The following is a 13,877-nucleotide window of genomic DNA, read 5'->3' as shown; positions in this document are numbered from 1 at the left end:
TGCCTCTTATGAGAGGACTTCAGACTAGCCAATAAACACAAGAAATGAGCTATAATCAGTGAGTTTCGATTGAAAAAAGTTTGAGCATCAACCTTGAAATGCAGATCTATGGAGCACGATATCTTCCAACTCTTGATTGCAGTGTGTTCTTGAGATAGAGATGGAGCAAGGCTAAGGAATTTAAGTCCAATAATCAACCAATGAAGTTGAAAATTGGATCTGAAAAATGAAAGTGAAATTGCACAATTCCTTTAGAGTGAGGTTTGGATTGAGTTTTGCAGCATATAAGGCGCCTTGAGGTTAGAAAACAGTGAAGCTGAGCATGCTTATTTATAGTGAAGCAAGATGCAAGGCATGTAAATTTCATGTGCATGTGTGATGAGGGCCTCCATGCATGGGCCTGTACAGGCGCATGGAGGGCCCAAATCCAATTTTTTTGGCATGATGAAGTCATAATAAGATGAAATGGACGTGCAAGTGTAATTGAATTGGAGTGTGCATGGAGTTTTCAAATGGTTTCTAAAAATGCACATGAATCTTCTCCTCTTCGAAACTACCTCTTACCAAAATGAAACATGGCCTTGTGGATAATGGTTGGAAAGGTCTTGACATGAGGAACAATTTTTATGTTGAGCAAAAATCCATTTCGAATTGGGAAATTAATGAAAATTGGTCATAAAGTTCAAGGTGCAAAACATGTACATGTGAAATTTTCCAAAATGGACCAACTTCAAGCCCTTCTGTTTTAATGATTCAAGCTACGAATGACAAAACCTTCAAACTCAAAGTTGTAGATCTTTTCAATACAATCAATTTGGACTGAAATTTTGCATCATTTGGATTTTTTACGAGGAAGTTATGGGCACTTGAAGTTGGACTTTTTCACATTTCAATGCCTTTGGTCCAAAGTGACCTATAATGTTTTGCATTATCACATGTATTTATTTTAGTATTATGAAACTTTGTTCAACATATTAAATGAAGTAGACATATTAAACTTTCCAATACATTTGATCCCACCTCAAAATCATGAACAATGAGTGAGTTAGGTCCTTGGGAAGTTGACCCAAAATTAGGGTTTTAGTCAAAATGACCTATAATGTTTTGAAATGGATGATGACCTTCCAAGCTTCAAATCATTTTTTTATGAACATGAAAGTTGTTCATATGGTTCTTAATAACATTTTTTCTCTTGGGGTCATCTTCATTTGACAAACACATTAAAAGTTAGGGCTCAGTGGATTTCAAAATAGTCAGATGAATTGACTGATCAACTTCTCAAGTCCAAACTTCAAACCTTGATGAATTGATGATTGAGGACACTCAAATAACTTCAAATATGCATGAAATGGTGAATGAAAGAACTTCCCTCGATTATATTTGATCATAGGTTGAAGTTGCTTCATGAGCAAGGCACAGTCAATGCATAGTTGAATTAGGGTTTTCTTGGGAAACAATCCTCAAGCCCTTTGGTTTGCTTTGATCAAAATGACAAATTAAGGTACTTGGGAGGCATATGTGATGATTTATAGCTTTGGGAACCATTTTCATGCTTGTTTTCACCTTCATCTGGCCATATCAATGAGCATAGGGTCTCCTAGAAGCCTTAGATCTTATGATTGCTCAAGCTACAAAACAAAAGATGTTAGTGACATATTTTTGTACTTTTGGTTAGTAAACAAAATAAGAAAAGCAATAATATACAATTCAAGCATGCTTGGTGGTCTCAAACCAACTCACACAAGTTCCCACCCAAAGGTAAGGAGCCAAGATGCTATGATCCTTGAGGCAAATGTAAGGTGCAGATGATATGATGCCATGAGGGATCTTAGGGTCAAAATTAGGGTCTTACAGATGCCCCTATTTAAGATCATTCTAGCCAGAGATATGAAGGTTAAAATCTTCGTCTCGACGAGGTATAATGGGCTTAAATAATAACAAAGAGACGAATTTTGGTCCCTAAGAGACCTCATGATGCAAATGTATGTATGCAAAAGGTAGTACTCTGTGGGGATATATGTCCACAAAGGAAAAAAAACAGGAGAAACTGAGAATCCATAGGAGTAGTACACTCATGAATGGGACAGAGACTCTGGGGACTCTAATGGGGAGTAAAAGGGGATAAAATGCGTGAGCAGGTCACGACTTGAAACTTGCTGGAGACACGAAGGGATTCCATGAAAATAAATCAATGGAAAGACTTGAGCTGCCGCAAAGATGCATGTATTGGGGAATATGCCAATACAGCAAAATTATCCATAAAGGATACTTCGGATAAAAATCCGGACTCAGATGGGGAAAACCCACCAAGAGGAACTCAGGCTGGGAACGTCCACAAAGGACTCAGCTGAGGAAACAAAATGAGGTATTACCGGTTACTGGGTAATAAGCTCAAGGAGACATGTGATCAAAACACCGGTATAAGGGTGAGAGAACAACACGCTCGGGGAGAATGAATATCTAAGATCGATATAAAGGTGAGAGATATCAATCATCTAAAACATCTGAGGAAGACCTAGAAAGGTATACTTCGACTCAGGAAAATCTGACTCCACAAAGGACAAAAAGTCATAATAGGGAGCAAAAGGAAGGAACACCAGGGATACCGGTTACTGGGCATATAATAGGTTACCAACCAGACGTGTATTGGGGAATATTTCCAAAACACTCATCATCCGAAAGGAGTGCTGAAACAAGCAAACTCGATTACAGGATGGACATTCGATTCCATAAGGAAATACGAATCTTACTCGACTGGGGAAGGAAAGGACTTCGACTGAAGAGCGCATTTGATATATTATCTATTACCGTCAAGATACCGACTACATGGGTATAAAATGATGACCAATCAAAGGGGAGAAACGATCATTACCAAACAGGGGTAAATGAAAGATGACTCCCTGGGGATACATTGACAAAGGCAATGATCCGGGAGATATATCACCGGTTACTGGGAGATATACTCAAAAAGTGAAGGAATATCAATACCGAATATTGGATAAAGATAACCAATAAGGAGGGGATTACATCTACCGGGTACTGGGTAGAAAACCACAGAAGAGAGTAACCGTCATCGGTTAGGATGAACAAAATCAAGGGTTAACTCTGCAAGGGGATAAAGAAACTAGGGTTTACAACTACCGAGTACGAGGGTAGAAAACCACAAAGATAGGACTTATAACTACCGGTTACTGGGTAGAAGGCCACGGGCTCCGCCGGGGGAAAGATGGACAATTACTGGTTACTGAGCAATCATTCATCTAAACTACGGGGAAGCGCAGGGGAAAATAACAAGAATAGTCAATCCAGGAACAAACTAGAGAGACACAAAGAAACAAGACTCAACCCGATGAGGATATAACTCAGGGGAGTAATTCCATCCCAACACATATTTTGGGAGGAAACATAAATAATAATCATCCACGAGGACATAACTCGGTGGGGAATATGGAAGAAATGATAAACACTTTCTGCCTATGGGGTTGACTCTATATGGAGAGATCAGACACAAACATCTGCTTGGGAAATATATATATCACCAAATAGCAAGAGACAACAAACAAAGATATATGGCAAAAATGCAACATGAATATCTTAATGTTAAAATTATGCATGTATATGCGTTGTTTTATGTATGATAATACTGACAAACAGACATATCTAACACAACCAGGTCCAAGAATCAATGGAAAAACATCTGGTACTACATCTCAAAAGAGAAAGCCAGGCCCATAGGAGAAACATCCAATCTGATGGGGGCAACAAATACCAGGAAACACCAATCTCTGCAGGGGAACAAAGGCCAATATTGAGAATCAAAGAGAGTCACTGCCGGGAACAAAGACTTATGCCAGGGAAATAAGCGAGGGATCACAATCACCAAAGCTGGGGATCCTCCAACAGTATACAGAGATAAGGATAAGATCAGTCAGAGAAGCAACTAATGGGGATCTTATCAGGAAGTGATGTAGAATTCTATGGGGAACAACCACCAAATAGAAGCACATCCAACAATATTCACTTCTAACCATGGAAGGAAATATCTCTGCTAAGGAGAAGGAGGACCAGTCACTCCACTGGGGAAACAATCAACACATCTTCCTTAGAAGTTCCAACGCCAAACTGAAATCAAGCAAAGTCTCGGCTGGGGAATCTACTCAAACACCACTAGGGAGCTTAACATAAGTAGGATCCACTGTAGAAGTAACTCTACTGGGGAAATTATCAGGGAGAAAGAGGAAGCTCTGTGGGGGACAACCACCAATCAAAAGTTCCAAAACCCCCATATTTCCTTGTACTGCTGGAGAAATCATCTCTGCCAAGGAGAAGAGAAACACCACTCCGCCGGGGATATAAAATAAACATTTTCATCACCCGCGCCGCTCAGGGGAAATAAAAAAACAGGCTCTAATCAGACAAATCCAACTGGGGAAACACTGCTGATGACTGAACCGGGAACAACCTGTAGGCAATCAGCTGGAGATAACCTGCAAGTGACCGTACTGGGGAGTTTTAAGGGGATCAACCCTACTGAGGATGATCAAGAGAGATCAATGTAGGCGAGTCCACAGGGGATAAGCTACAACCAAATTTGTTGATAATTCCATTCATGTTGGGGATTTCCTGCTCACTCTACGGGAGAATTCCAATCTGGATGAGGGAAGACCAACTTCCTCGAAAAGATAGCATGTCAATTGATCAATTTATAAGGGATTTTAGGTCAATCCACAGATAGGTGACAACCATATAATTGATAACACAAATTCCAGATCCAACCTCAACTAGGGAGCAAGACTGAGACCAAACTTCAGACTCTCTCAGGATTTGGTGGGATGTTAGAGACATACTCTTTTAAACAAAATAGGACCAAAGCTCCAGACCCTCTGGGGAATTTGGTGATGCTCAACCTTCTTCTGCGCTCACGAAGGAGAAAACCTAAAAGATAATGAAGAGGATACAAGTATACTAGGAATATGAACAAATGTCTTACCCTTTTAGAGGTCATACTATCCTTGGGAGAGCACTGAAGATGTCTGATGCGTGCTTTTCGCAAGTATACGAACGCGTCAGAGTAATATAAAAGATTGTCGAATCCACAGAGACCAAGTGTCAAGCTATCGTTATCTATTATTATGGTGTTTATCAAAGGTAATTGAAATAAGTGTTTTTAGAGTGTGCAATGAAAAGTAAAGTATTGAGTAAAGTTTAATTGATAAAGACAGGGTCGAATGTAATTCACGTAATTAATTGATAATCCAAGTACTTGCTAGTAGAGCTACTTATGGGCAGTGTTTCCTACTTTGAAAAGAACTGATTTAACAGGAACTGTCGCTTTCGCGTATTCAGAACCGAGTTGTACTCCCTAATCAAACCCTCTTATTGTCACTTATAAAAAGGCGCGCATTGCGTTAGAGTAGTAAACCTATTTTTAAGAAATATAGTATCTTGACTAAGTTGAAAAGTATTATAACCTGGAATTCTTAACCCAAAGAGGTTCTCACGAACCAGACTCTAAACTTATAAACGCGTCCGAAAATAGTTTTAAAATCTCTTTTCTTCTTTATGTTAAAAACTCCTAATGAACTAGACAAAGCGCTTTCGCTGTTTTTGAAATAGTTAAAAACAATTAAGCTTAAAAAGACGTTGGACGACTTTCGATCTTAACCAACGGAATTGAAGTGCGGGAAAACTTAAGTTGAAAGTTAAAATAGCCCTTAAGTGTTTCTACGAACAATTGTACGGATTGCTGGTTCAATTACGATCCTTACATTCTAACCTTATAAGTTTAGCTAGACATGGTAAAGTAAAAGTGCATTAAAATAAATAAAAGTAGTGCGAGTGCGGGAAATAAATAAAGTAAAGCGAGTGCGGGGAAATAAATAAAGTAAAAGCGAGTGCGGGAAATAAAAAAAAGTAAAAGCGAGTGCGAGGAAATAAATAAAGTAAAAGCGAGTGCGGGAAATAAATAAAAGTAAAAGCGAGTGCGAGGAAATAAATAAAAGTAAAGCGAGTGCGAGGAAATAAATAAAAGTAAAGCGAGTGCGAGGAAATAAATAAAAGTAAAGCGAGTGCGGGAAAATAAATAAAAGTAAAGACAAGTAATAAAAACCTGCTCCAATCGGAGGGTTGAATAAATTGCAATGCGGAAATGAAAATGGCGGCAGGATTAACTTCCTTCCAAAGTGCTCCAAACTCGATTACAGACTCTATCACAGACTTGATTACACAATTGTGGTAACACTCCAATGCGAAGCGATTACCACTATAAAATACTGAATATATGCCTAAGTGAAACAAATTTGCTTCTGAGTTTGCCTCTGTTCTAAGTTTGGATCTTCGTCTGCTCTAAGTTTGGATGATTGTAAAAGTGAATTCGCGTTTCTATTTATAAGCAAGTAAAAAGATGGAAATGACTTGGATGCCCTTCAACTTGAAAATAGGAGGGAACCGTTTTTCCTCTTGTGGCGCCCGCCACAAGGACATGGTGCCCGCCACAAGCACAATATGGGGCGCCTTAGTGGAAGTAGTGGGAAAACGTGGGAGTTGATGGAAGTTGAGTTTGACACGTCATGGCAGGGTCTATGACGCCAGCCATGGGGTAGGCCACAAGAACAAAATGCTGAATTTTAGGGTTTTTTAGTCCTTTTTCACTCCTTTTCTCGATCGGGGCTCCGATTAAAGTAAAATCCTGAAAACAAAGGAAAACACAGCAATAACACAACAGAATGACAATAAAACAACTAGAATGCATGTGAAATCGGAGTCGAAAATACGTAAATTTCAGTGTTATCAAACTCTCCCACACTTAAACCTTTCCTTGTCCTCAAGCAAAACATTATAAAGCTCGTGAAAGCAAAACTGGTGTAAACGAGTGCTTCAGGTAAAAATTCTAAGTTCAAGTCGGGATGTAGTGATAGGTACTAACTGAGTGAACTAAGGGTATCATGATGACACTAATCCGCAAATACGGACATAAACTTCATTCCTATATTAACCAACCCATATTATCCCACAATACCTAGGCCTGCCTCTTCATCTCTTTTTGTGTCCTTTTCATTCAGGCGAAATCACATTAAGCCCGTTATCCGTACATGCTTCATAGTAGAGTGACCTGTTAGTGATTATGATCTGAGAATGGGGTTTCTGGCACATAAATATGTGTAAACCCTTTTATTAGACCCAACTGAAGTTGTGGGGGATCGGATTGTAATCCGCCCTACCGAGTTCAGTGCCAGATACCTCTGAACCAACTAACAACGGGTAAGTTTTTTTTCTTTTTCTTTTTCTTTTTCTTTTTCTAGCAATTTTTTACAATCCTTTGGTTTAAATGACTTTGTGAGGGTCACCTATACCGGAGTTGCCTTTTTACTTTCTTTTATTTTTTTGTTTGTTTTTCTGGATCATTCACTTATTTGCATTGGTCCCCTACGTAGAGGATGCGTAGGCCGGAGCTGACTGCTGAGATAAACTACTGAGGACTTATACAGAAATGATGATTAAGGCCATGGTATATGGGGTTTCGGGAGTGGTTCCTATATTTACGAAGTCTATGGTGCTAAAATAATACTGATGTTTCGCAAAGTTCTCCCAAGTCACGGCATCCTTACTCAAAACATGTCTTTAAAACCTGAAAACTTTCGGAATAACACTATTTTCTTTTGCAGAAATTTTTTGGTGGGGCTAAAGGTATGGGGAGGTAGGATTGTACTAAAGATCTACTGTATTTGGTGACTCGTCAGACTCCTGCATTATACTAAGAAAGCGAAATAAACAACTAAAAGGGAATAACAATAAATAAACTATCTAAAAACAGCAAAGAAAAAATGATAAAGGAAAAACAAGAAAAGCAATAAAGAAAAGACGATAGAGTCTCCTCCCACACTTAAATCGAACATTGTCCCCAATGTATCGAAATAAGATAAGGAAGAGTTACCTGGCAACCTATTGCTGACCACTAGTGCCCTCGCCATCCTGAGATGGACGACGTGATCAGGTACGACAACGGTCTCTCTGATCCATCCTCGCCATCAGGGCATCCTGAGCAGTCCTCACCTCACGAAGGTGACCTAGAATGGTACCCTGAGTGTTTTCTATGAGAGCAATGTGTTGCTGGTGTTGTTGTTGCTGACGGGCTTGTGTATTGGTAACCGTAAGCAGAGACTGTAGAACAGTGTCATAGGACCTGTCTGACCTCCGCTGCGATTCTTGCACGAAGTTCATATTATCCGTGATTTGTTGCTGGAGGGTAGAGAGGAGGTCATCTGGCCTTTGCTCTCTAGCCATGTGGTCTCGCCACATCTCCTCTGTAATATAGAAGCCAAGAGTGGTACCTGCAGAAGAAGAAGATGGTGCGGTGTGTGGTGGTGAAGGATGATGGGGGGACACATGGGGTACGGGAGATCTCTCTCTCCGATCATATTCATCGTCAGTGTCTGGTCCCGCCTCATCAGGAATGTTAGGAGGAAGAGGACCCAAAACAGGTGGAGCGTCTAAATCGTAGGTCCAATTCCTCTCATCTCGTATATCTGTATGTCTAGTGTAGGGTAGGACAATAGATGGGATGGCTACACCATGAACCATAAGTGTATAACCTCCTTCTCTCCTTGAACAACACAATTTCATGTCTCTCAGAAATTTTAAGTTAATTGTGCGAGGAGGTAAGGGGTCTAGGGTAGCCAACTCATTGTTCAGGTTAAGTGCCCGAGCAATAGACGTAATCAATCCACCAAAAGAAATCGGTCCCGCTTTATTCAAAGTTAAAATCATATGGGCAAGCATGAACGGAACCGAATTAATTCGCCTATTTGTGAGGCTTCCTTGCAAATATAGAAGCTCTCTAGCATTAACCTTATTTGGATTTTCCCGGCCAAAGATAGTGCATGCCAACAAATATCTAAAAACTCTGATGGTCGGGTTATGGATAGTTGAGGCAAGTACTCCTTCAAAAGAGTTTATGGAAGTGTTTGATAAACGCTCCCAGAAGGAAAATACCTCAACAGACCATTCGGAATCCAAAGGGGCCTCACAAATAGCACCATCCACATGAGGGATCCCTAACAAGCTGGCTAGTTCGTCGGTACTGAACTCGTATTCAACAGCAAACATTCTAAATCTCACAGTACCAACTGTGCTAGCAGTGTTAGGGTTGACAATATAGATTAAGGAACTTAAAAATTCAATTGTCAACCGCTCATAGGTAGGTTCTTTGGTGGAAAAGAAATTATGCAAACCTAAATTATTTAATAAATGAAATATGCTATGTAAGATACCTAAAGTGTAGAGACAGTTTTCGTCAACATACCTTGTCGGGAGGATTTCCCGATTTTGCAACCGTTCAATAATTTTTCTTTGTGGATCCCCCGGTTTCCCTCCTCGAAGAATGAATCCGTTGAACTCCATTTGAATGCTCTTGAAAAGTGATGAAGAAGATGAAGTGGTTTGTGAAAAGGTTGGATTTTTACAAAATCCGACGAATGAAATCGAAAATGGAAAGTGGAATAATGATTTGTGTGGTGTGGTGGTTAGAAAAGTATGAGATTTTTGTGGGTTCAAGGATGTTTTTCCAAGGTGAAAAAATGGGTTTGGGAGGTTGTAAGTTGCAAAAATGGTGAAGAAAAGGGTTCTGCCCCGACCATTTACAGACGCTATGGCGGGCGCCACAAGGAAAAATCTGGCTGGGCCAGATTTTGGTCCTTTGGTTTGGGCTTCTCTTGTCTTTTGGCTTTGAGGGGTCTGGATAGCATTTGTCTTGTGATTCTCCTAGTATCTTTGACTTGCATAATTTTATAAAAGTAAAAACAAAAATAAAAAGTGAAACTGAAACAAAAACAAAAACAGAAATTCAATATAAATAAATAAATAACTGAAAAATTAAAATGCAAATAAAATAAACATAAAACATATATAGGTAAAAATAGAAATACTAATGTATAATTTTCCAAATGCGATAATATAAAATGAGTTATGTAAATATGAGAAAAATAAAATAAAATAAAATAAAAGAGCGATAAAATAAGATGGAATGGTGAGATCATATAGTAGGGATGTCATCTTCCTGAGTGGATCCACGGAGCGTGCCGATTTCCTGTTTGAGCTCCGCGATCTCCTGAATTAGGCAGTCGGCTTCAGTAGCATGGGTGAGATCAGACACTCCCATCTGTAAAGTGAGGTCAGCCACCTCCTGTCTAAGCTCTGCGATCTCTCTACGACACTCAGCAATCTGAGTGCGGATGTCGGGTGTCTGCAATGAAAGATTATTAGAGAAAATAGTGATTCTGGGAGATGGTGGTGTAGGCGTGTATTCAGCAATGGGTGGTGATCTCGGTTCCTCAACGGTCTCTCCCTGGCCCTCAAGAGCATAACTCCAATTCGCTGGATCATGCACACTGGTCATCATAGGGTCTGGCAGTGTGAAATAATGGATAGCCTCGTTGTCGACTAGCAATCGGAACTGACATGGGTGGAAAGAGGCTCTCCTCATCAATCCTCTGGTCAAACAGAAGTCGATGTCCATGGTCGTGTACCCATAGTAGGTCTGAATATGTAACAGCTTGCGAGACAGACCTAAAGCGATAGCAATCTGAGTGATGATTCCGCCAACATGGATGACTCCTTCGATGGATCTGGAGATACCACTGAGACTGTATAATAAAAATTTCCCACATGCTACTGGGCGAGACTGGGATGCATAAAATAATAGGAAGATCACCTCTTCACTCAGTAGTGTCTCTGCATCCGGTCTTCCCAGGAAGGAATGTGCTAATATCATCTGAAAATATCTGAAGGCTGGGTTATGTATGACATAAGATAGCTGCATAGATGGATCTTGGCTTCCGCCACCTGATATATCACTCCAAAACTTCTCCACCTCCTTACCCAGGAAATATCCCATAGGTGTCTCCGGGATAGCGTCAGGAGTGGTCTGGAAACCCAATAAATCGCCGAACTCTTTCTGGCTGAAGGAATACTCAACTCCAAAAAGTCTGAAAGCAGCATACCCATCTGGTCCAGAATATGGGTCATAGTCGAATGAACTCAGGAACTCCAAAGTCAGGTTCCTATATGTGTTACTCAAGTCATCAGCAAATTCGTCCCAGTGGAGCTGGTGGCTAAGGAATCGGATACTCGGCTTGATACCCAGTGCCTCCATACAGTGCTGATCAGGGTAACGTGTGGTGCCATAGGGCGCTGATACAGAGCGATGTAGCGCTCTTTCTGAGCGTTATATCTATAGGCAACATGCATGTCATCGAAACCCTGCATCCTGTAAACGTTTAGAAAGTGATCCTGAAAAATGCAAACCATTCAAATTTTTAGTCTCGATGCAAAATACGATAAAATAAAATAAAAATAAAATTAAATAAAATGCGAAAAAGTAAAATGAAAGAAAAACCATGGGTTGTCTCCCACGCAGCGCTTGTTTAACGTCATTAGCTTGACGATTAGAATTTATACACCTGTAGTAGTAGGGATTGGTGGATCAATGAGGGTGTGGCTCGAGTAGTATGTTGTAATGTCTCCTCCTTCGTAGAGCTTCAGTCTTTGTCCATTTACAATGAATGGACTACAGGTTTCGTTCTTGATTTCTACGGCTCCGGATCTCAGAATCTTGGATACTTCGAAAGGACCAGTCCATCTTGAACGTAGCTTTCCAGGGAAGAGTCGCAACCTAGTGTTGAAAAGGAGAACAGAATCGCCTACATTGAAGTTTTTCTTTACTATTCTTTTGTCGTGATAGGCTTTTGTCCTCTCTTTATATATTTTTGCATTCTCGTAGGCCGATTGCCTAAGTTCTTCTAATTTATGAATGTCTAGGGTACGCTTTTCTCCAGCGGCTAGGTAGTCTAAATTCAAAGTTTTAATGGCCCAATAGGCTTTATGCTCTAACTCGAACGGTAAGTGACAAGATTTTCCATAAACTAGTTGGTAAGGAGTAGTTCCTATAGGGTTTTGAAAGCGGTTATATAGGCCCATAATGCTTCTTGAAGCTTCTGAGACCAGTCTCTCCTAGAAATAGAAACAGTTTTCTTTAGGATTTGTTTTATCTCCCTATTAGATACTTCTACTTGGCCACTAGTTTGTGGGTGGTATGGTGTTGCTACTCTATGCCTAACTCCATATTTTCTTAAAAGTTTGTCAAATATTCTCGATATAAAGTGTGATCCTCCATCGCTTATGACTAAACGTGGTGTTCCAAATCTAGGGAAAATATAGTTTTTAAATAGTTTGATTACTACCCTAGTGTCGTTTGTGGGTGCAGCTATAGCTTCAATCCACTTAAACACATAGTCCACAACTACTAAGATATACCTGTTTCCTAAGGATGGTGGGAAAGGTCCCATGAAATCTATACCCCATACGTCAAAGAGTTCTACTTCCTAAATGTTTCTTAGAGGCATTTCATCACGCCTTGAAATGTTTCCAGTGCGTTGGCATCTATCACACTTGACAATGAAAGCATAGACATCACGCCACATGGTAGGCCAGAATAGGCCAGCTTGAGGAATTTTGGCGTATGTCTTAGAGGTGCTCGCATGTCCACCATAAGGTGCAGAATGACAATGCTCGATAATATTATTTACCTCTTCTTCTAGAACGCAACGGCGAAAAATGCCATCTTTACCCCTTTTGAAAAGGAGCGGTTCGTCCCAATAGAAGTTTCTCACATCGTGGAAGAATTTCTTCTTGCGGTGGTAGTCAAGATCAGGGGGTACTATATCAGCAGCTAGGTAATTAACGAAATCTGCATACCAGGGTACGTTACTTATTGCTAAGGAATTTTGGGGGTGCTCATAAGGATCTAGGTTATTATCTTCAATGGTTTCTACTCTAGCTATCAGTCTATCATATGCAAAATCATCATTTATGGGTATTAGTTCTGGTTTTAGATGTTCTAGCCTAGAAAGGTGATCGGCCACTACATTTTCAATGCCTTTTTTTATCTCTTATGTCTAAATCAAACTCTTGTAGTAATAGAATCCATCAGAGTAACCTGGGCTTGGCATCTTTTTTACTTAATAGGTAACGAATGGCAGCATGATCGGTGTAAACAATAATTTTTGCTCCTACTAGATAAGATCTAAATTTGTCCATAGCGAAAACTACAGCGAGTAATTCTTTTTCAGTTGTTGCGTAGTTAAGTTGGACAACATCTAGGGTTCTACTGGCATAATAAATGGCATGTAATTTTTTATCTTTCCTTTGTCCTAGAACGGCTCCAACTGCATAATCACTAGCATCGCACATTATCTCGAAAGGTTCCGACCAATCAGGCAGTTTCATAATAGGTGCAGAGATTAATGCTTGCTTTAAAAGATTAAATGCGTCATTACATTTTTCATCAAAAATGAATTCAGCATCTTTCATTAAAAGTCTGGTTGTTATTTTGGAGAAGTCCTTAATAAAACGCCGATAGAATCCAGCGTGTCCAAGAAAACTTCGAACTTCTCTGATAGTTTTTGGGGGTTTTAGGTTTTCTATAACTTCTATTTTAGCTTTATCTACCTCTATACTTTTTTCGGAAACTATATGTCCTAAAACTATTCCTTCGGTCACCATGAAATGACAGTTTTCCCAATTTAGCACGAGGTTCACCTCCACGCATCTCTCCAGGATTTTTTCAAGGTTAGCAAGACAATTGTGGAAATCGAATCCGCAAACCGAGAAATCATCCATAAACACTTCCATGATACCATCTAGGTAATCTGCAAAGATTGACATCATGCAGCGTTGGAAAGTAGCTGGAGCATTACAGAGGCCGAATGACATTCGTCTGTAGGCAAAAGTTCCATAAGAGCATGTAAAGGTAGTTTTTTCTTGATCTTCGGGGTGAATAGGATTTGGAAGAATCCAGAGTATCCATCTAGATAGTATAAGTA

This window comes from Lathyrus oleraceus, chromosome 7 (genome assembly GCF_024323335.1).
Source record: "Lathyrus oleraceus cultivar Zhongwan6 chromosome 7, CAAS_Psat_ZW6_1.0, whole genome shotgun sequence".
NCBI classification, from domain to species: Eukaryota; Viridiplantae; Streptophyta; class Magnoliopsida; order Fabales; family Fabaceae; genus Lathyrus; species Lathyrus oleraceus.
Note: the sequence above shows the minus strand (reverse complement) of the source record.